General features: G+C 42.4%; 1 long non-coding RNA gene across 1 annotated transcript; it reads right to left on the reverse strand.

Moving 5' to 3' along the window:
* Positions 1 to 17,219: 17,219 nt before the first annotated feature.
* LOC105914486 lies at positions 17,220 to 19,782 on the reverse strand. Its single transcript, XR_001164092.2, has 4 exons — positions 17,929 to 19,782; positions 17,762 to 17,842; positions 17,560 to 17,663; positions 17,220 to 17,467 (listed from the first exon to the last, which is right to left on the reverse strand). It is a non-coding gene; the product is annotated as an uncharacterized LOC105914486 (long non-coding RNA).
* Positions 19,783 to 20,507: the final 725 nt, after the last annotated feature.

Raw genomic sequence — 20,507 nt, forward strand, 5'->3', positions numbered from 1 at the left:
AGCTGTGGCGGAACCGCCCAACTTAAATTGGCTTAAGTGTGCCTAATTGCTGTCAAAACAACAATTATTCATAACACACTTAAAACAGTGTAAGTCCGGTAGTCCGTCAAAGATTCTATTCATAGAACTCCTTGAAAACCTCCACGGTGTGTTTCATAGCCATACATCAGGATCGCTTCCACGATGGGATCGCATCAACAAACATTACGTTTTTACATACATAATGGAGGTACGATTTATTACAAACCATAGATTGAAGAAACTTAACAGTGCAAGTTAAACCATTGCTAAGAGTTTAAAATATAAAACAGTCTGGGGTAAGTAATTAAATATCTAAGTTTATTCTAGGGTATCATGAGACTTATAAAATACCCTAGTTCTTCGGTGCTTCCTCCTCGCTGGGTTCCTGCTGGGTTTCTGAAAACAACATCAAAGGATCCCCTAAGTACGAAGTACTTAGAAAGTCTGACTCGTCTAACCAATATAATTAATATTGATACCCTGTATGATAGCTTTATGGTGTACTGGCTGACTCACATTTTGTAGAAAGAGCTCACTATAAGTGAAACCTTAGTTTTATCTTTTATTTCAGATTAAGTTTGTTACCTGATCCGTCTAGATGATGAAAAATATTTTAGCAACCAGATGGAACTAAGTCATACAACATATTTATCCGAAAGCAACGGTTCCCTTCTCTTTGTTACACTACAATGCTTAAGCAATGATCAAGTGCATTCATATCCGAGAATTGCGGCGATCCGGACCGATTTTACGTCCTGCAGGAGATACCCGACCACCAGCCATGTACAACTGTCCGAGTTGCACATAACGACCTTTCGATTAGATGTACCCAACGATCGGAAATATGACTACTCGAACCCAGGGCTGCACCCCCACATGGAATCCCACGTCTGGCGATCTCCATTGTGAGTTTCAGGCTACGCCCTGCCCTTCCACTGCACGCCAAGCACGGGTACGAAATATTTCTGATCAGAGAGCCAACTAACCTACCGGGCTTGCTAGTTCCCATATAACAGTAAGCAACCAGGTAGTATCACTTGATCACGGGTTAAAACAACGATCGATCCTTAATCAAATTAATCAAGTAGACGAAACTACGGAACTCAAGACTCCTTTCTTGATTCCCTCTAACCTTCCATCCACTTCCTTTCAAAATAAGTCGTTTCTCTAATATACCTATGTATGGCAATGTTATCTTAGGCGGCGGAGTACCATAGGTACTCAGGAATGGTGAATGTAGCGCGACTATGCTTGGTTAAGCAGGGGTTACTTACTAATTATTGAACAAGTGGCAAAGATGTCCTTAATGACAAGGTTGGATTGTGCATAAAAGTAAGGTTTCAATCAACTCCTAGACCTCATGCATTCATAAGGAAAGAACCAATAATTGGACACATGAAATAATAACTCCAAAATAGATAGGCATAGATGCACCGGGGCTTGCCTGGATCTGTAAAAATGTTAGCGTTGCCCAACAGTCCGGCTTCACAAGGGATTAACTCAACAATTTCCTCAAATTCCGGAGGTTCTTCAGAAATTTCCAGAAATTCTGCTTCGGAAGCTTCAGTGCCTACGATATAGCGTATGCATGAGTCAGAGATGCAGTTTTTAAGTATAGGACTTTACAACTTCTTTCATGATAAAGTTGCAAGCCAATAATGACTTAGACAACTTAACTTCATGATAAAGTTGCAAGCCAACCAAACTCTACCCATACGTTTAACTTACGATTTTAAACCTCCCTTATATAAACCTATTTTAGACTTTTCCTTCTATTTTTGAAAAGCCTTTGAAATAATTCCTAATGTAAAAGAAAATGTAAAACTATATATTAACATTTATTTGGAATTAATTAAAACATTACTCAGAATTTTATTTATTTATAAAGTTTAAGCATTTATTTAAATATTTTAAGAAAAAGTATTAAGTAAATACTTAAATCCTTATCTTTTTAAAAAGCAAGCCTTTTTCTTTTATTTTCAAAAAGTATTAAACATACTTTCTAACCTTATCTTCTAATTACTATAGGTTATGATTAATTTGTAATTAGAAAAGCATTAATTCATATTTTATGGATTTTGGAATTATTAAGTATTTATTTAATATCCTTAATTAAAGCACTTAAATAAATACCAAAAATGTTTATATAAGCAAATAAGTTTTAACAATTTTAATGTGTAAAGGAGATTAAAACAAACCTAAAGAAATTTATTTCACTATTTTTGGGTACCTATACAATTTATAGTGAATTAAAAAGTGTAACAGGTAATTAAATCTATTTTTAAAATCAATCCAAACTTTATCCGAAAAAAAACCCTTGAAACCTTTTTCTACCGGGCCTCTCCTACCTACCCTCACAAACTCGTGGGCCCCTTGGACCGGCCCCTCCTTCTATTTTCTTTTAAACGGCACCCCCCTTTTTAGCGGCTGACGGGCGGGCCCCCTTGGTCAGGGGCTTCTTCTTCCCCTGGCCAAGGTGGAGCGCGCGCCAGCAGGGACAATGGGGCGGGGCCCCGGCCAACGGCGGCTCTCTGGCGGCTGAGCCAACCGGGGCGGCGACGCCCAAGCCAGGCGCACCCGCGCCCACCGTCAGCTCGCCGGGAGGCGGCCCGAGCCGGCCCCTCCACGGGCGGCCGCGGCTTGGCCATCGGCCGGCCCTGGCGACGCACGGAGGTGGCACGAGGATGACCGGCGGCGCACCCTACGACATCTACACGACCCACGAAGCCTTTAAACCCGACCAGAAGAGTGGAAGAAGGGGCGGCGCGGAGGCTCACCACAGGAGTAGGTGGTGGCGGCCGGCAGACGAAAAGTGCGGCCGGCGTGGGCTTGCCGGCAGGGAATTGGAAAACGGAGGTGCGTGAGGTGTTGGTGAGGTGCTAGCACAGCTTTGGGTGGCAGGAATTGCGGCGAGGAGCGGCAGGGCAGTGGAATTGGCCGGCGGCGGTGCTATTGGTCTGCTCTGTTTGCTCAGGTGAAACAAGCGGCAGGTAAACGGATGAGGCGGGAGTGGTATAAATACAAGTTTTTCACCGCGTGCATGGAGGCCACCTTGACGGCTCATGAGCGTGCGTGGCGCGGACGGGATTGTCGCGCTGGCCGGCGGGCAGAAGTGCCGGCGGCGGCACGGCTCCTGCTTTGTTCTGCTCTTCTTTATCTTCCCCCACCCGACATGTTCAGGCCTCACTTTCTCCAACTTTTTGATCTCAACTCGCAAAACTCCTTTAAGTAAACTTGTAGAGTAGTCCAAGTACTCCATTTGATATATTAACCTCCAACCGAAATAAGCACCCTAAGATCGAGATTTTGAAGCTCAAAGTTCCTGTCACCATGTACTGTTACTGAACTTTATTGATTCAGTTTCGACAGTCCCAAAATATGGTCATTTACCCTTCTTTGGAACCAATTTCAGTAGCCCAAATGTATTCTATATAGTCCAACCACTACCCATTCGTGCTCTACAACCAGCAAGGATTCCATTTTGCACAACAAACCACATAACCTTTGCACTTGATTTTTCTGAAATTCACTCCAAACATTGCTAGTCAACACTGTTTTCAGACAGAATTTGCAGCTCAATAGCTAGGCTGAAATGGTCAAAGTGCCGACTTTGAGCTTGAATTTAAATTTAATTCTTTCACTATTCCTGAGCAACAACACCCTATTAAACATGTCCTAGGATCATACTTCACCGCTGTTTAGTTGCCTTCGTTCACTTACTTGAAAAATTGGGCAGAATTCAATTTCCAAAATGGATACTCATCATGTTTTTCTGAATTTCCTGTTTTCAGATAGTGAATAGTACTTACTTGGTTTTGATTTTTAATTGCATTTCTTAAGGAGTTTGGGACTTAATTTAATGCCCAAATTCATTCCCTTAAGTTCTAAACTTTCCCAGGCCTCCACTTCATATTTTTGGCAAATTTTTCCGAATTTAAATCTCCAAATTGCAAATTTGGTCGAATTCGACTCAAATTCGATTTTTGACTCAAATTACCTTCCTTTAATCCAAATTTCACCCTTACTGCTGGATGTCATACTTAAGCTATTGTTAACACTGGGTGTTACAATACGCCAGGCGCATGAGATGTGCAATAGTAGATTTGATCTACTACCGGGTCGGAATTTTGCCGTATGCGTGTGCTTCAGTAAAACAACCGTAACTTTTCGGTACGATCTCGGATCAAGACAAATTTATATGAAAATTGATCTACAGAAAAAGTTACACATAAAATTCAATCGCTTTGCCATTTTTGGCAAAATTAGATTTCCCAAATTTGGCTTGGAAGATGGAGTTACGGGCCTTTGAAGTTTGGAACGTTAGAACGCCTAACTCTGTTTTGTAGGATGAATGGATCTTGTGATCAGTATAGCCCATTTGTGTACAAGTTCTATGTTTGCTAGCATTTTTCTCAACTGTTAGCGTAGCATCACTTGGGATGATGCTCCCTGGGTCAGTCTGCATAGGAAAAACAGGTGGAAGTAATTTAGGGACAAAACACATTCCAATATGCTAATTTGTGTAACAAATATCCAAATTGCCTTTACCTGTAGTAATGGGATTTCTCTCTGTTCAGCAAACTTTGATAGCATCTCTATCATGATTTCTTCCCTAAGTGCTTGCCTTTTGTTATTTTCCTCTTCTTGAATCTGTAGCAATTTTTCTTCCAATAGCCTTTCCTTTTCAGCCTTTTCATTTGCAAGTTGTTCTTCTAACTTGTCAACCTTTTGTTGGAGCACATTATTTTTCTGGTTGGCCGCTTCTGTAGCATGGGCTTGCTCTTAGATTTGAGCTTTCAGCAATTCACTGCGTGATGGAGTTTTAGACAAGTAACCATGACCATGGGTTCTGTGGGTTTTGCATCCTGTACTTTGCTTGTAGCATATTTGGAAAACATTGTTTTCCTCTGCAGTCGAGATGGGATTTGTGTCATCATTTCGTTCTCTCTCGGAAAGCATTAGGCATGCATTATCCTAATTTAAACAGCAGCATTGGTGTTGGTATTGGACATTAAAAATAATAAGAATCATGTTGTTAACAGTGAACTATGTAGATTACTTACATACACAGCTTTAGATGCTTCATCTGACCATTGCCCATTCTTCATATGAGTACTCAACCAAATATTTAAATCACTTGGTTCTTCTCCTATATCCGGGTCTCTCTAAGATGGCATGAATGAAGCACATTAGCTTGACATGTATGCAAAAAGACCATACAACAAGTCTAAGCATTACCTGCTCATGGCTCATGTTGGAAAATGATCTGGACCCCATGACATGGTTCATCTTTGCTTCTTTACGGTTCTTGGAGTTCGGGTTGCTAGCTTTCTGTACCGGGTGTAACTAAAAAAATACATCGGTAGTGCATTGATCAAACTAGTAATAAATACATGTGATATATGGAAGGACGAAAAGGAAATGCTATGAGACCTTGAAATTTGGAGATCCAAAATACAAGATTCGGTAGTGCCATTCAGCAATGTCAATGTCTTCTGGCTTGTGCTTCATTCTTGCTATGTAACTGTCGTACGCCTTGTACGTGGCACTGAGTGATGATCTCCATCCTTTGTATCGCACCATCGTGATGGCCCAAATCTTTTCCTTTTCATCATCAACGTCTACAAGCTCCCACCTATTCTGTTTATGTGAGAACACAATCAGAAGGAGAAGTATTTGGCTATTTGAGGATTATTATAGCAATCAGGTAACAGAATTAAACATCGCACATACCAGTATGTCGGATGCTATAGAATTTTTCACATTTTCCTGTATGTCTTTCCATATGTTGACTCCAATAAGTGGAGCCCTTTTTCTTGTAAACATTACAATTTCATCCACAAATGACCGAGTGCTAGGGCCTACGAGACCTCCCAACTTTGTGGAAAATTTGATTTTAAGTTTCTGTGAGCCGCTCCTTATCCTCTTTATGGCTACTGATAAACCCTTGAGGGCACCACGTCCTCCTTGCTTGCGCCCTTCACAGGAGTCTCCTATTAATCCATTAAGTAAAAAATGGTCAGATAATTGCAGCAATGTAGATTACATTAAAATAAAATTTGCAATGCATAACACACCTTTTCTCGCTATTTTGTCACGCGAGCATGAGATGACCTATCTGATAGTGCTAATATCATGGCTGCAGGACCTTCATCATCAGGAATGTTTTCAACTTCGTCATTGTCATCTTGATCTAAATAAGATACTGCATATCATACAATGGATTCACATCAGTCTAAACATCTTTTGTTCACAAGTAATATTAACTTTGATTGCTGAATGAATGAATAGAAATTACTAGTGTCTTGAAGATACACTTTATGCTTTAACCATTCTTTATATGTCTTGATGGTTTCATCCCTGTAATCATCTTTAAATTCTGCACGTAACGAATATGTAAGTGCAATGGATAATACAACACATAGCTTATATAAATTTTGACCGGAGGAATTGTACCTACCTGTGTCTGGTTCATCCTGCTGCAGGTTTTGAAGCCATATCTTGTAAGCATCTATTTATTCTCATGTCCTTCATCCTTCTGTAGTTGTTTCCCTTCATCGCTTCAAGGGATTTATGGTTACCTACAAGTTAGTCTATTGATCCCTTGTTAGGAGGATCCTGATTTTCTTGTCTTTTGAATTGCTTTGTAACATGACTGGGATTTGGTGGTCATAATCAAGAGGGACGAGGGATGCTATGTTCCTACCACATCGCTCGTTATAGTACAAGAAGGCACGTCCACAGTAGCCAAGCTTTGACTTCAAACAAACCAAGTTAAAAAATGTGATATTAGACCTATAAAGTGAACTGGGCAGTTTCATGACCCGAAGGTGCCCCGACGCAATCGATAATTACACGCCACCTCTCACCAGTGAGTCTGCAATCAAACATATATGCAATCATTCACTGACCAAGGTAATATCCTTACTCTTACACAGGAATATTAACCTATATATTCAATAAAGGACTATATATAACCCTAGGACTAGAACCTAGGCATGTATCGAAATCTTCCAATTTCAGAGAGGAATATAACCCTAGGCATGTATCCAGATCATCAAATATCACATAGGACTATAACCCTATGTGAATTTTTGATTGGATTTGCAATAGCCTAAGAAAACATACCTGGTTCGGGGAGGTTCAAACAAAAACTCATCAGGACCATCGTCTTCAGTCGCCATCTCTTGGTCGCCAATGGTGTGGGGCGGACTCGACCTCCTGTCATCGTCTTCAGTCACCATCTCGACAAGGAACCGAGAGTCGTTGGCTCATCGCCCCCCTCTCCCCCACGAACGTCAAGGAAACATGATTAAAGGCACCGGAATTTTAGTAGATGTGGATTGGTAAAAATATATGGAAGGGTTATTTCGGCGGGGCTAGGGGGGAAATTTGGGCAGGGCAAGCGGGAAAAATTTGGCTAGGGAGAAGGAGGAGGTGTTTTGTTATATCTTGACACATTATGTTTCATGCGTGTTTAATTGGAACATTTGAGCAATGTGTTCAATATTGAAATCACTATGACATTGCTTCATCTGTACATGTATATATTCACGTGGTGATCTACATGGTGATAGTGTGGCACACAATGAGCATATATAACTAAAGATAGTGTGGCACACAATATGCTCCCCTTTGGCATGGCTCATCCAAAATGGCTTCACCGGTGAAGCTTATGCCTGTGAAGCCAATAAACATTAGGCATATCCCTTAGTGAGAGAGAAAGCATTAGGATTGCATTGGAAAGTATATCGATTAGCATGGAATAGAGATGGAGCCAAAGTCAAAATGAGATAATTTGTTGAGAAACTCCAAGTTTCTTGGAATGACTTATAATTTGGTCAAACTTGAGATACTTGACTCTCCAAGATTCTTTGAATGACTTACAATTTGGTCAAACTTGAGATACTTGACTCTCGAAGATTCTTGGAATTACTTATAAGGGCACGTACAACGGTCGTCTTTTTGTTGTCCGGGAGATGTCATTTTTGCAAAATCCCCCTCGACTCAGCTAAGGGACGGGTGCTCGTATGACGGGGGCTCATGCTCCCAAGGCATATTGGACCATCTTGATCTATGAGTGTATAGTAAAATTAAATAGTTTGCGGATAGCCTAACAGACAACTCACGGTATAATTTGTCTGTATTGCTGTCTCTATGTGACTTACAGACGACAGCCGCTTAAACTATTGAACATGCCCTAATTTGGTCAAACTCCAAGTTTCTTGGAATAGAGTCAACCTTGCCTAGCTTTACTGAGCAAGGATATATATGTGTTTGGTCTGGCTCGTTGTGGGTCCGGCTCCACCTGTCACTACCTACTGTAGCATGCCAGTAGGCCCAAGGAGTTGGTAGGCAAGCTAGAATATGGTACAACAGGAAAATCCTTGGCAGGCTCAGCGATGCAAACATGCACAAGCCTGCAGTGTACAAATCTGAATGGATGACATGTGCACAAGCTAGCGTCAAAGATCTTCCCCTTGAAACTGTGCCATTGCGCCGCATGTGTCAGCCAGTGACAGTGGCTCTGCGGTACTGTGCCCGTGCCATGAGTACGTCGCGCGCGCAGGTTCCCCATGCAGACCCCATTTAACATAGCAGTTGATTCCCTGCCTCGCGCCGTTTCTCGGCGCACAACCGCCCTTTAACCGGTCCTTTGGCTGCTCTGTCCCTTCATTCCCCCAGTCAAGATAGGCGTCTCGTCCCCCGGTGTGCGGTTGCGTTAATGCTCCGTCTCTTTGTGTCATGCACGCACGCATATATAAGGGTCCTCCCGCAACAAGCCCTCTACACCCTCCCGCAACAAGCCCTCTGCACCCTCCCGCAACAAGCTCTTGCCACCATGCCTCACCACTTGAAGACTACTTGGGCCATGCTCAACCCTTCCTCCTCCGCTCCTCACTCCCCGATGACACTGCCTCCCCCGCTGTCGTCCGACGATTTGGACCGGTCCTCCTCCCCACCTCACTTGACGTCACCACTGCCTCCCCCACCGTCGTCCAACTCATCGGACCTCAAGGTCAACCTCGAGGATGATCCGGATTGGGAGACCAATTCGGAAGAGGAGGATTTGGCGATGGCTCGGTAGGGGCCATTTTCGGCACCTATCCGCAAGGAAGAGGAGGACTAGCGCCTGTGTGCCATCACAACAAAGGAGACTGAGGACTGCATCCTCAAGCGCACGCTCGAGATCTCCGCCATAGAAGCGGAGCACGGCTGCCAGGCAGAGCACGCCGCCCGGAGGGAGGAGCAATGGGTGGCGATGGAGGTGGGAACGCCGCCAGCACGTGGCTGCAAGGAAAGAGTGGGAGGAGGCGGCGACGGCTAAGGAGCGGAAGGGGCACCAGAAGAGAGATGGTGCAAGCCGCGGTTCCAGTAGCGGCCGTGGAAATTAGTCTAATAATTAATTTTAAATTTGTAATGTTGTCTATGTAATGAACTGATCTTTTGTTTCGGTTGTCGAACTTGTTCGTTTTATGTTTTAACGATAGTGGTAGTGGTAACCAGTTAGTAGTTTTATCTTTTTCTTGGAGTAACCAGTTAGCATAGTAACCTAAAAACATAATCCAAAGATCCAACACTCACTTGAGTAGGTAATAGCAGAAGCTAGCTAGTGGAGTCAATGTAAATGTGGCGATCAACATCAGGTCACATCAGTCGTCCAGCCCATTTACACGTACACATCTAGTACTCGCTTACTGCTGAAGTGGCACATCTACACACAAGAAGAGACCCCGGAGACAGTGGCATGTAATCATACGTAGTCACATGTAATCATATGTTTCACAAGTCTTAACTAAAATTATTGGGAATTTGGTAGGTTCTACAATGTTCGTTAATCTAAAAAAATGCACAATATATGTAGTAAAAATAATGAAAGGTAAAAAAAAAGGACCACTACCGGAGGGGGCCCGAGGAGGCTCAACCTCATAGGGAGCCCAATAGAAGGCTCAACCATAGAGGGAGCCCAACCGAGCCCACCAAGAGCAAGCAGTCAGGTAGTGAATCAGGTGGCGTATCAGATGGCAAGTCAGAGGATTTCGACGGTCCTTGTGCGCCTCCATTTTTAAGTATGGCAAGGAGCTTCTTCGTGAGTGAGGTGGTACTAAAATTGTGGCCATGAACTCTGGCGCACCAGATTTTGTACATGGGCTGGCCCATTACGAATTCTTCTCTGTTCCCCCGTCTCGTTTGCTTCTTCCTACATGACGCCTCAAATCGCTCCGCCCCGACCTCCTGCGCCGGCCCGAGCTCTTTCGCCACACCGAGATCAAGCACCGCCTTTCGGTGAACTTGGGATCCGACGCCACCTTCCGGTCAACGGGTAGGTCGCCAGCTGCCAGGGAATGGGTAGGTTGCCATATCCCAAATCTTCAGTTTATTATGTTGTCAGATTCACCGTTAATTGCAAAGAACTACAAATTATGATAGTTAAACAAAAAACACATCTTCCACTCCATGCACAGTAGAATTCACAAGCGCAATGTATCCATCAGCGATGTAGTCGTCCGTGTCATCTTCTTCATCTTCATTTGCTAAGTCAATAGTTGTTGGTTCGGGTACAGACTCAGCAAGAGCCTTTTCAATAACAGATGCGTCACCGATGACACCTTCAATGCCTGTCCTAGTCTAGTTTGTCAAATCTTCATGTGTGCCCGATTCGATCATATCTCCCACTCCGACATCGAGTGAATCAAAATCAATTTCTTCCTAGTTGTCTAAATCGGGCATGAAGAACACATTTTTGGGGTTCATTCTAATAACAGTGCTCCAATCTTGTTTCTTTGAACCTTTCACATAAAACACTTGTTGAGCCTGTGTCCCCAAAATGTAAGGTTCATTTAAATATCGCAATCAAGTTGTATCGATATCTATAATACCATACTGATCCTTGTTGAATCCTCTACCACTAGCAGCAGGCACATCATACCAGTCACATTGAAACAGGATGACTTCCTTTTGTGTTGGGAAATCTAGTGCGTAAATTTTTTTGACCACACCATACCAGTCGATGTTGCTAGTAGTAGGATCACCATTCACAACAACACCACAATTTTGTGTAGTCAGATTCTTCTCTACATGAGTAGTTCTGAACAGTAATCCATTTATGAAGCACCTATTGAAAACACGTGCCCGATGGTCTGGTCCCTGAGAAAGTGCATGCATGGCATTACTTGTTTTTCTTTCTGCATAAAGTATGTTGATTTGCAAGAAGTATAAAGAACAATGTATAAGTACATGAGCACTAAAAGCAATAAAACCTAATTGAAATTGTACTTCACCTTACGCTCGAACCAGCTTACAAATTGTTCTATATGACGTTGTTCAACATTCCTGACACACTGTTTTCTGAGTAAATCCTTATGCATACTACAATAACGGGCAAAAAGGGGTGAATACAAAGTCAACAAAAAAACATGTATGTGCATACCCCAATGTAAGTAAATTAAAGTTACTACTTACTTGGCACATGGAATAACCTCATCACAATTTGTTAACATCCAGTGCCTCATTCGCTGCATATCTAGCCTAGCAATTTGCTCAATTGCAAATCCTTTCTTAGTATAATCAATGTTGCTGAATATGCTTAAACCTGCTGGTGGTTCATTCACTGTAGCCCTTTCATGACGCTCTAGACGATTAATCTTAGTTTCCACGTCATCCAAAAAGCGAGAGCAAAAAGTCATGCACTCCTCTAGTATATATCCCTCTGCTATTGAACCTTCGGGATAGGCTTTGTTCCGCACATAGCCTTTCAACGTACGTAGATACGTCTCTATTGGATACATCCATCTATAGCATACAGGTCCTCCTAGTTTAGCCTCTTCAGCAAGATGAACTGGAAAATGCATCATGATATCAAAAAATGCTGGTGGGAAGATCATCTCCATACAGCAAACAGTCTCTTTAATCAAAATGTTCAATTTTTCTAACTCTTCGGTGCTCAACTCCTTAAAACATATTGCATTGAAGAACCTACTAAGCTCAATCAGTGGTTTAACAACCTCTTGTGGCAGTATGTTACGAACCACAATGGGTAATAGTTTCTGAAATATAACATGACAGTCATGAGTTTTAAGTCCAGAAAACTTACACCTCGGCACATCCACACATCTCTTGATATTACGCGTAACCATCAGGCATCTTGACACCTTGCAAAAATTTGCATAGATATACCTTGTCATCTTGACCCAAACTGTACAACACTGGAGGCAAAGTGTATTTGTCATTCATCACCAAAGGATGTTGATCCTTCCTCATGCCAAAATGTTGCATGTCCGGATGAGCCTTCTCGCTATCCTTGGATTTTCCTACCATGTCAAGCAAGGTCCCCAGTATGCTCTCACATATATTTTTTTCAATGTGCATCACATCCAAATTATGCCTTACAAGCAACTTTTCCGAGTAAGGCAGTTCAAAAAAAAATACTCTTCTTCCTCCAATTGTGCCATCTAGTGTCCTCTTCACGCTGCTTCCTCTTTTTAGTCGTGTTCCCAAATGTCACTTGCTCAAAGCTTTCATACTGTTTTAGCACACCTTTCCCATCCAGTGGCACAATAGGCTCCCTGGTTTCCACCTGGTTGTTAAAGCTAATCTTGTTGCGGCGCCACCTGTGATCCATTGGTAAAAAGCGACGATGACCCATGTAGCAATGCTTTGAACCAAATTTCAGCCATAAATAGTCAGTATCCTTATGGCAGTATGGACATGCAAACTTTCCTTTTGTGCTCCAACTAGATAGCATGCCGTATGCTGGGAAGTCATTAATTGTCCAAAGTACACTACAAGGTTCTGTCACTAGCGCAACGGCACGAAATCGTTGCAATAGGTGTCATTTCGTTGCAATATGGGTCTATTGCAACGATTTCGTGTCATGGCGCTAAAAATCATGTCGCCATTTAAAAGTGCGTTGCAATATGCTATTACAACAACACAGGCAGCCGTCGCAATAAGGTTGCGTTATTGCGACGACATGTGTCATCGCAATAAGTGGATATTACAACGCCCGTTGTCGTTGCAATAGTGGCTATTGCAATGGTAGGGGTCATTGCTATAGAGGCTATTGCAATGACATTGCGCTATTGCAAACAAGCGATAATGCAATGTAAGGATGTTGTTGCAATACAAGACCTATGTTGTTGCAATATGCTAACAGGCTATCTCAACGAAATACTAGTCGTGGCTATATGCGTCAACCATATCCCAACGAAATATGGGTCATCGTTATATGCTCAATGGATATCGCACCGGCGAGAAAGCGTTGTAATAGGCATACAAGGTACAACAACGATGTATGTGCCATTGTTATATGCTTGAACCATATTGCCACGAAATGTGTCATGGTTATACGCTCAATGGATATAGCAACGACGTGAAATCATTGCAATAGGTGGTACAAGGTATCGCAACGATGTTTAACAGTGGTTATATGCTTCAACCATATCGCAATGACATATGCCATGGTTATACGCTCAATGGATATAGCAACGACATGAAATCGTTGCAATAGGGGTACAAGGTATCGCAACGATGTACGTGCCGTCGTGATATGCTTCAACCATATCGCAACGGAGTATGTTGTGGTTATACGCTCAATGGATATCACAACAGAAAATATTTTGTCATCATATGCTTGTTGGTCATCGGCTAAAACGGAAAATCCAAAACAACAATTGATGCCACATATATATCATTAATTAAATCAATCCATCGTTCATGCACACCATTCATGATAAAATAGAATATTCGACACATGAAAATACTCTTGTCCATTCATCTCCCATCCCAGCATTCATGATAATCAACTTTGCTTTGAGGTCTGCTTGTAACCTATAGGCAACCTTGAGTCTTATTGCCCCTCCGTAGCTTCACTGGCTTGCTGAAGCCAAGAGAAACAAACAAGTGAATTAAAACTTATGAAGCTACTTTGTCTTGGAATCAATATGCAGCAATATTGAAAGCACAATTCCAGTTCGTACCAGTTGCACTTTCCTTTTGCCTGCTCGTGTTTTAGCACCAGATATAAGCTGTTGTTTACTAATGTATGTTCTAGATCCTACAATAGCTCCTACACCTTTACCGCGATTATCATTGAACAGGCTCTTTGCAATGTTGGCAGTTTTAGCATTTTTGGTTGGAGTCGAAGTGCTATTCTCGATTGTGACAATGGTGGTTGGAGCATTCTGGATCTTAATAAAGGTCTTGGAACAATGTTAGCTAAAACATAATGCAAAAAACAATCAAGATTGGAATGCTTATTCGATGTTGTTACCTGGTTTGCTGCTTCTTGACTATGCACTACTTGTGTTGTAGCAAGTTTTTCCTCAGTCCTCCCAGCTTCATCTGGAGTTGTATTATTGTTGGTTTGAGGGGTATGCTGCACAATTTAAAAGTTGGCAGGCAAGAGATTAGCAACATATGTACATATATTTTCAATCACATCCAATTATTGTCGATACCTGGTTCCTAATTTCTTGGCTATGCAGTACTGACCTTGCTTCAATGTTATCCTCGCTGGTCCTAGCATCAACTTCAATTGTATTATTGTTGTTTGCCGGTGTACGATGCAGATTTTAAAAGAGGGTAGGCTAGATATAAGCGAGATTATGCAAATTTATAACACAACAGAAATAAACATGCACAAATCATGTTTTGATTACCTCTCCCAGTAAAGCTTGATGATAAGGCGCCATCATTGTTTCAACTTCCCCATCAATTCTTGTCTAAGCGTGGCTTTAAGTTGTTCTCTCTCTGCTTCCTTTTTAGCTTCATTTTTTCCTGTAACTGACGTTCCTGTTCTTTGAGCCTCTCTTTTCTCTCCTGAATAATTCTCTCCTCAAGGGCTGCCTGCTTTCGTTTTGTATTCGACAAGTAACCATGGCCACGTGACCTGCTGTATTTGGCTCCTGTTGTTTCCATGTACGTTTCCTAGAAAACTTGGTCTTCCTTAGCAGGTCCAGAAGTGTGACTACTCTGGAAAACTTGTTCTTCTTCATCAGATTGTGCTAGAGATAATTTTTTGCTTGTACTAGTCTGATAGCAAGAAACAATTAATTGTAACATTAATTTGGTCATGGCTTCATACCAAAAAATAGCTGGTAATGTACAGGCAATGTTATGATCAAATTAGCACTCAGTACTCACATAAATACTCTCAGCCAACTGATTTGTCCATCTTCCTTCCCTAGTGTGAGTTGTCTTCCAAAGTTCCAAAAGCGGTGGCTCAACACCAGTTACTAGATCTCTCTATGATTACAACATTAAACGCCAATAATATATCATTGTGTAATGTACTAAAACTTGAGAATAAGTAAACAGATCTTTACCTTTTCCCAACTCCACTGCAAGAAAGGTTTGGAACCCCCCGAGTGAGTTGTTCTCAGCATGCCGCGATTCGAAGAGTTCGTGCTGCTCTTATTCTGCACAATCAACCCCGTAAAGTAACGGTTAGCGATGAGAAGTTGAACTCATGATTGTGTTGTTTTACTTACAAAAGAGGGTGTACCTTGAAGTCATTAGTTGCATAGTACATGTTTAAATAGTGCCACTCCACAAAGTCTATGTCTTCAGGCTTATGTTTCATTCTCTCATCATAGCTGTTGTATGTCTTGTATGTAAAATGCAAAACGGATCGCCAACTTTTGTAGCGTGCATTGGCAACCTTCCATATCTTTTTTTCGGACTCCCAGTGGTCTCAAGGTCCCAATGATTCTAGTGGGAAAGAAAACTTGTTATGTATGCTACATTCATAATATACGTTTTCAAGAAAATAGAGGGAACATGACTTGTTGGAGGTATGCCCTAGAGGCAATCATAGAGATGATATTCCATTTGTATCCATGATTTGTATATTGTGTTCATTGAATATCCATTAAAGGCTACTTGAATTGATTTGCAATTATGTGAATTGTATGTGAAACTCTTTACTTGTATGGTTATTCTAAAGTTGTCCCTAGTCGGAGTTCATATGAGGACACACATGAATATTAGACTAGCACATGTATTAGTTGATGACTATGTTTCACAAGTCATGGACATGGAGATGTTGAACTAATAATGTGGACACATGTGAAGACCTGTGTTAGGACGGACCCAACACGAGAAGTAGTTCTCTCTTTAAAACAACATATACGCTTTGTCCTTAGACCTGAGATTGTCACATGTATTCTAGATGTGGATCGACCTACTTAGGGGCTATCAAACGCTACGCCGTAACAGGGTAGTTATAAAGGTAGTTTTCGAGTTTGTCAAGAAGCATGCTATGAGACATGGTCAATCAAGATGGGATTTGCCCCTCTCTGATTGAGAGTGATATCTCTGGGCCCCTCGAGTGATCGGATCCGAAAATGCATGGCCATGCTACGTACGGTTAAGAGTTAACCTACAAAGGGATTCCGAATCACAGGATCGAGAAAGAGCGGTCGGCTTGAAGCTAGACCAAATATCGTGAGGCAAAGGGAATAGCATGTATATCATGTTGTGATGGTTCGTCTGATATGATCTTCGTGTGCGTATAGGAGTTGGCACGTCTTGCTAGAGGCCGCTACCGACTATTGGGCCGAGTAGGAGTACTCGGGCCATGTCTACGCGTATCCAAACCCATAGGGTCACACACTTAAGGGGCTGGAAGCCCAATTCGGATCTGATCCGAGTTGGATTAGGTTTAGAAGTACTAATGGGCCTCGGATCCAGAGGCCCGTCAGGAACCTCTATAAATAGAGGGGTGGGGGCGCCCTAGGGTTTACACCTTTTTGGCAAAACACACCTGCCGCGCCTCCCACGCCCTCGCCTGTTGCAACTCGCGGATCTAGCAGTCCGGCTTGCGACGCTTCCTCCCTGCACGTGTGGATACCTTGGAGGTGTTGCGCCTGCAGCACTTGGACGAGCCGCCGACAAGCCGACGACGAGCCGCGGTACCGGAGGCGATCTTGCTGCACGTGGACGAGCTGCTGAGGAGCTGCTGGACGTGATCGACTATGTACGACTATGTACGACTACGTGATCGTCTTCACTGCATCGACGCATATCTACATCTTCCGCACCAGTAGTGCGTCGAGTGGTAATCCCGTGATCCTTATACAGCAGTTCTTCCTGGTTATACGCGGTAGAATTTTTTTGAATTGCGCTAGTGTAGCCTACCTCGTATCCCAACATGACTAGTATATATAAAACATTATAATGCAGCATGAGGTGGCCATTGACATACCATTACAGATTTTGCGATATCCTCCTTGACAGATGAACACACATCTTTCCAATTTCTAACTCCAATTAGTCTGCTTTGTATACAGAACAACCTCATCCACAAAGGTACGTCTATTATCTCCACAGGGATCACCCACTTTTTCGGAAAATTTGATTTTCAGTTTATTCTCGAAGCCACTCTTTGATCTCTTGGCCACCGCAGCTAGCCCTTTCAAGCATCCTCAGCCAACGTTCTTGCCACCTACTTACAATCCAAAAATAGAAACATATATACATTAAGTCGTGCACAATAAGAGCATAAAAAACTGCACAAGGTGTGAAGCATTTACTAACCTTTTGTCTGCTTTGGTTTCCTAGCATGAGGTGGCCATTCTTGTGGTGGCGTGTCGCTACTACCATTGCTTTCGTCACGTACTTCTGTAGGCTTTGCTTGACCTCTATTATAAGCCAGTGAACAAATGAAAAACAGGTGCACTTAATGGATTGGACAATTTTCATCAAAAATAAGAATTAGTTCAGAGGCAAAAGGATTTACAAATATCTCTCAGAAGGCCTTTGTGCCTTAACCATTTAGAGTATGCTTTTACTGTATCATCCCTGTATTCATCGTATAGACCTGAAGTTACCAACACATACAATTATTTGAGTACATTGTACAGTTATAGACACATGTGCATAGTGTAGTACAAACAACATACATACCACATCCTGGGTCTTGGGCATCAAGCCAATATTTGTATTCATCAATGTCACGATCATTACTAGAATCTTCATGAGCATCACTAACATCATCAGACTCATTTGCCCTTATTCGTTTCAGGGGTGTAATGTTGGTAGCTTCAACCACTTCTTGTTTTGATATTATCAACCTTAGTTTCCTTTCTTCAGATGATTTCATGTTCTCAAGCAAGCACTCTACATCTTTGGTGGAATCAATTGGCAGGACAAATGCACTAGCATTTCCTATTTTCTTCTTGTAGTAGTAGTAGTCTTGCAGACAAAATCCAAGTTCTTCTTTCAAACTCAACAACCAGACAAAGTCTACTTGTTTCCTGTCAAATTTAGCCCTAACCCGGCACACTAATTGTCCATTTTCCCTGAAGCAATCTACCGTTACCTCCCACTCACCTGTCAACTCGCATGATCTGTATGTGCACATAGATATCAAAACCCCGCATCAATGAATGAAGATGCAATACTACTAGTGCTATGCGAAAAATTAATCAGTCCTAATCAGCTCTGAGATTTATAAAAGCATGCGCCAATGAGGCAGCATCAAATCGATTGTACGCATTAATTCTTTAGATATTTTCTGCCCTAACCCTATGAGACGTTAAAGGTGGATGCGAACCTGTAACGTCAGTCTTCAATCTCGGCCTCCTCCTCGATTACGACCGTACTAGGTCGTGTGCTCCGTTCTGCATCGCCAGTCATGGAAGGAGAAGGAGTCTCCATGGATGGAGTCGCTAGGGCAGAGAGGAACCGTCACCCCCCTGACGCAGCTGCCGTACGTGGTCATGTGCTCCGTTCTTCATCGCCGGCCATGGAAGGAGGAGGAGCGGCCATGGATGGAGTCTCTTGGGTAGAGAGGAACCGTCGTCCCCTCGAGAATATTCTCCATCGCCGGCCATGTAAGGAGAAGGAGTCACCATGGAAGGAGAAGAAGTCGCCATGGATGGAGCTGCCATTTTGGGGGCAAGTACGGAGGAGGTTGAGATATTTGAGGATTTTGGAAAACGTAGGAGGGAAACATTGCACTAGTACTAAAAATTTAAGGCACAACCTTGGCTGGATGTAGTAGGTCCCACCTATCCTGTTGATTTCATAGTTTTTTGCAGTAGGAGTTGCCATGGATGGAGCCGCTGTTTTGGGGGCAAGTGGGGAGGAGGTTGAGATATTTGAGGATTTGGAAAAACGTAGGAGGGAAACATTGCACTAGTACTAAAAATTTGAGGCACAACCTTGGCGGGATGTAGTGGGTTGCACCTGTCCTTTTGATTTCATAGTTTTTTGCACTCACGTTTGGTTTCAACAAACCTATCTACAATTTGCACTCATGTTTGGTTTGAACAAACCTATCTATAATTTTATCTATATTTGTGCAGTTATTATTCATGAATGTAGGTTGGAGAAAGCATGTCTTATCTAGAGAGAGTAGTCCTCGCACATAAAGATAATCGTACACATCATAATCCTACAAATGATAAAAAATAAGAAGTTGCAAAACAAACGCAAAAGATAACGATAATTCATAGCTGCATATCGATATACAAAGACTGAATTAGTCAACTATTCTCCGTTCGAACGCAGCAAGCTCATGGCGTAGCCTGCAGTCCTCGCTGCAAAACAGCGTATCTTCTCCCCAGCTATTAGGGAAGCACAGCCGCCTCCATCACAGGGGAATTCGCCGCAACCCGGTGCCAGTGGCAGCACAACGTTGTTCCACATTATTCACACATGAGGTACACGGCGTCTTCACGGCACTCCTGACAGACGAAGTTGTGGAGCATCTTTGGGCCGATGCTCCCGCTCGTCGTCATTCCTTCTTCGCCTAAATTTCCTGTAAAGAAAAATAAATGTTGGGAAAATTTTAAAATTATGAGAAAATTATTGTTTATTTATTCTTTTTATTCACATCCTGAAATTCGGAAATTTCAGGGTGTGACAACACTACCCCCTTAACAAGAATCTCGTCCCGAGATTCGCAAAGGTTAGCAAGAGACAAAGGTTTAGGTGGGTAGCATCCAACACTTATTAGCTTCTTCCTAGATCGTTCATCCTTACGTAAGCTTCTCAATCATGCTTCTTTATGCTTCACTACATCACATAAAACACTTCAGGGATACTTAGTCTAATTCCTCTTTTAAGTATCCTTTCCTTCCCTCTGCTTCTTTGGCCCATCTTTGAAGAATTTTCTTCATTTCTTGGTAAAGTGATTTGAATAGAGCTGAATTGCTTCCCTCTGGCTCGACTGTCACCCATCAAGTCTTCATACACATCCTTGAGGCTTCTTTTCCATCTGGTCCAAATGCTTCTTGGGGCATTGACTGATGAAATGTCCCTCTTCTTTGCGGTAGAAACATGTTTTTCTTACTTTGGTACTTTGGCAACTGGATGTGGTATGGGAATTGGGCATTGGAAATTGATGGCATTCTTTCCTGACTGAGGCGCCCTGATCATTTATCCTGACAAAGAGGCCAACTGATGTTGTCGGGTTGAAGGCAGGGCTATTGGATCCTTGGCCCTGGAGCTGATCATCTTTCTCTTTTGCACACCAACTA

Source organism: Setaria italica, chromosome V (assembly GCF_000263155.2).
Source record: "Setaria italica strain Yugu1 chromosome V, Setaria_italica_v2.0, whole genome shotgun sequence".
In the NCBI taxonomy this organism is placed as follows: Eukaryota; Viridiplantae; Streptophyta; class Magnoliopsida; order Poales; family Poaceae; genus Setaria; species Setaria italica.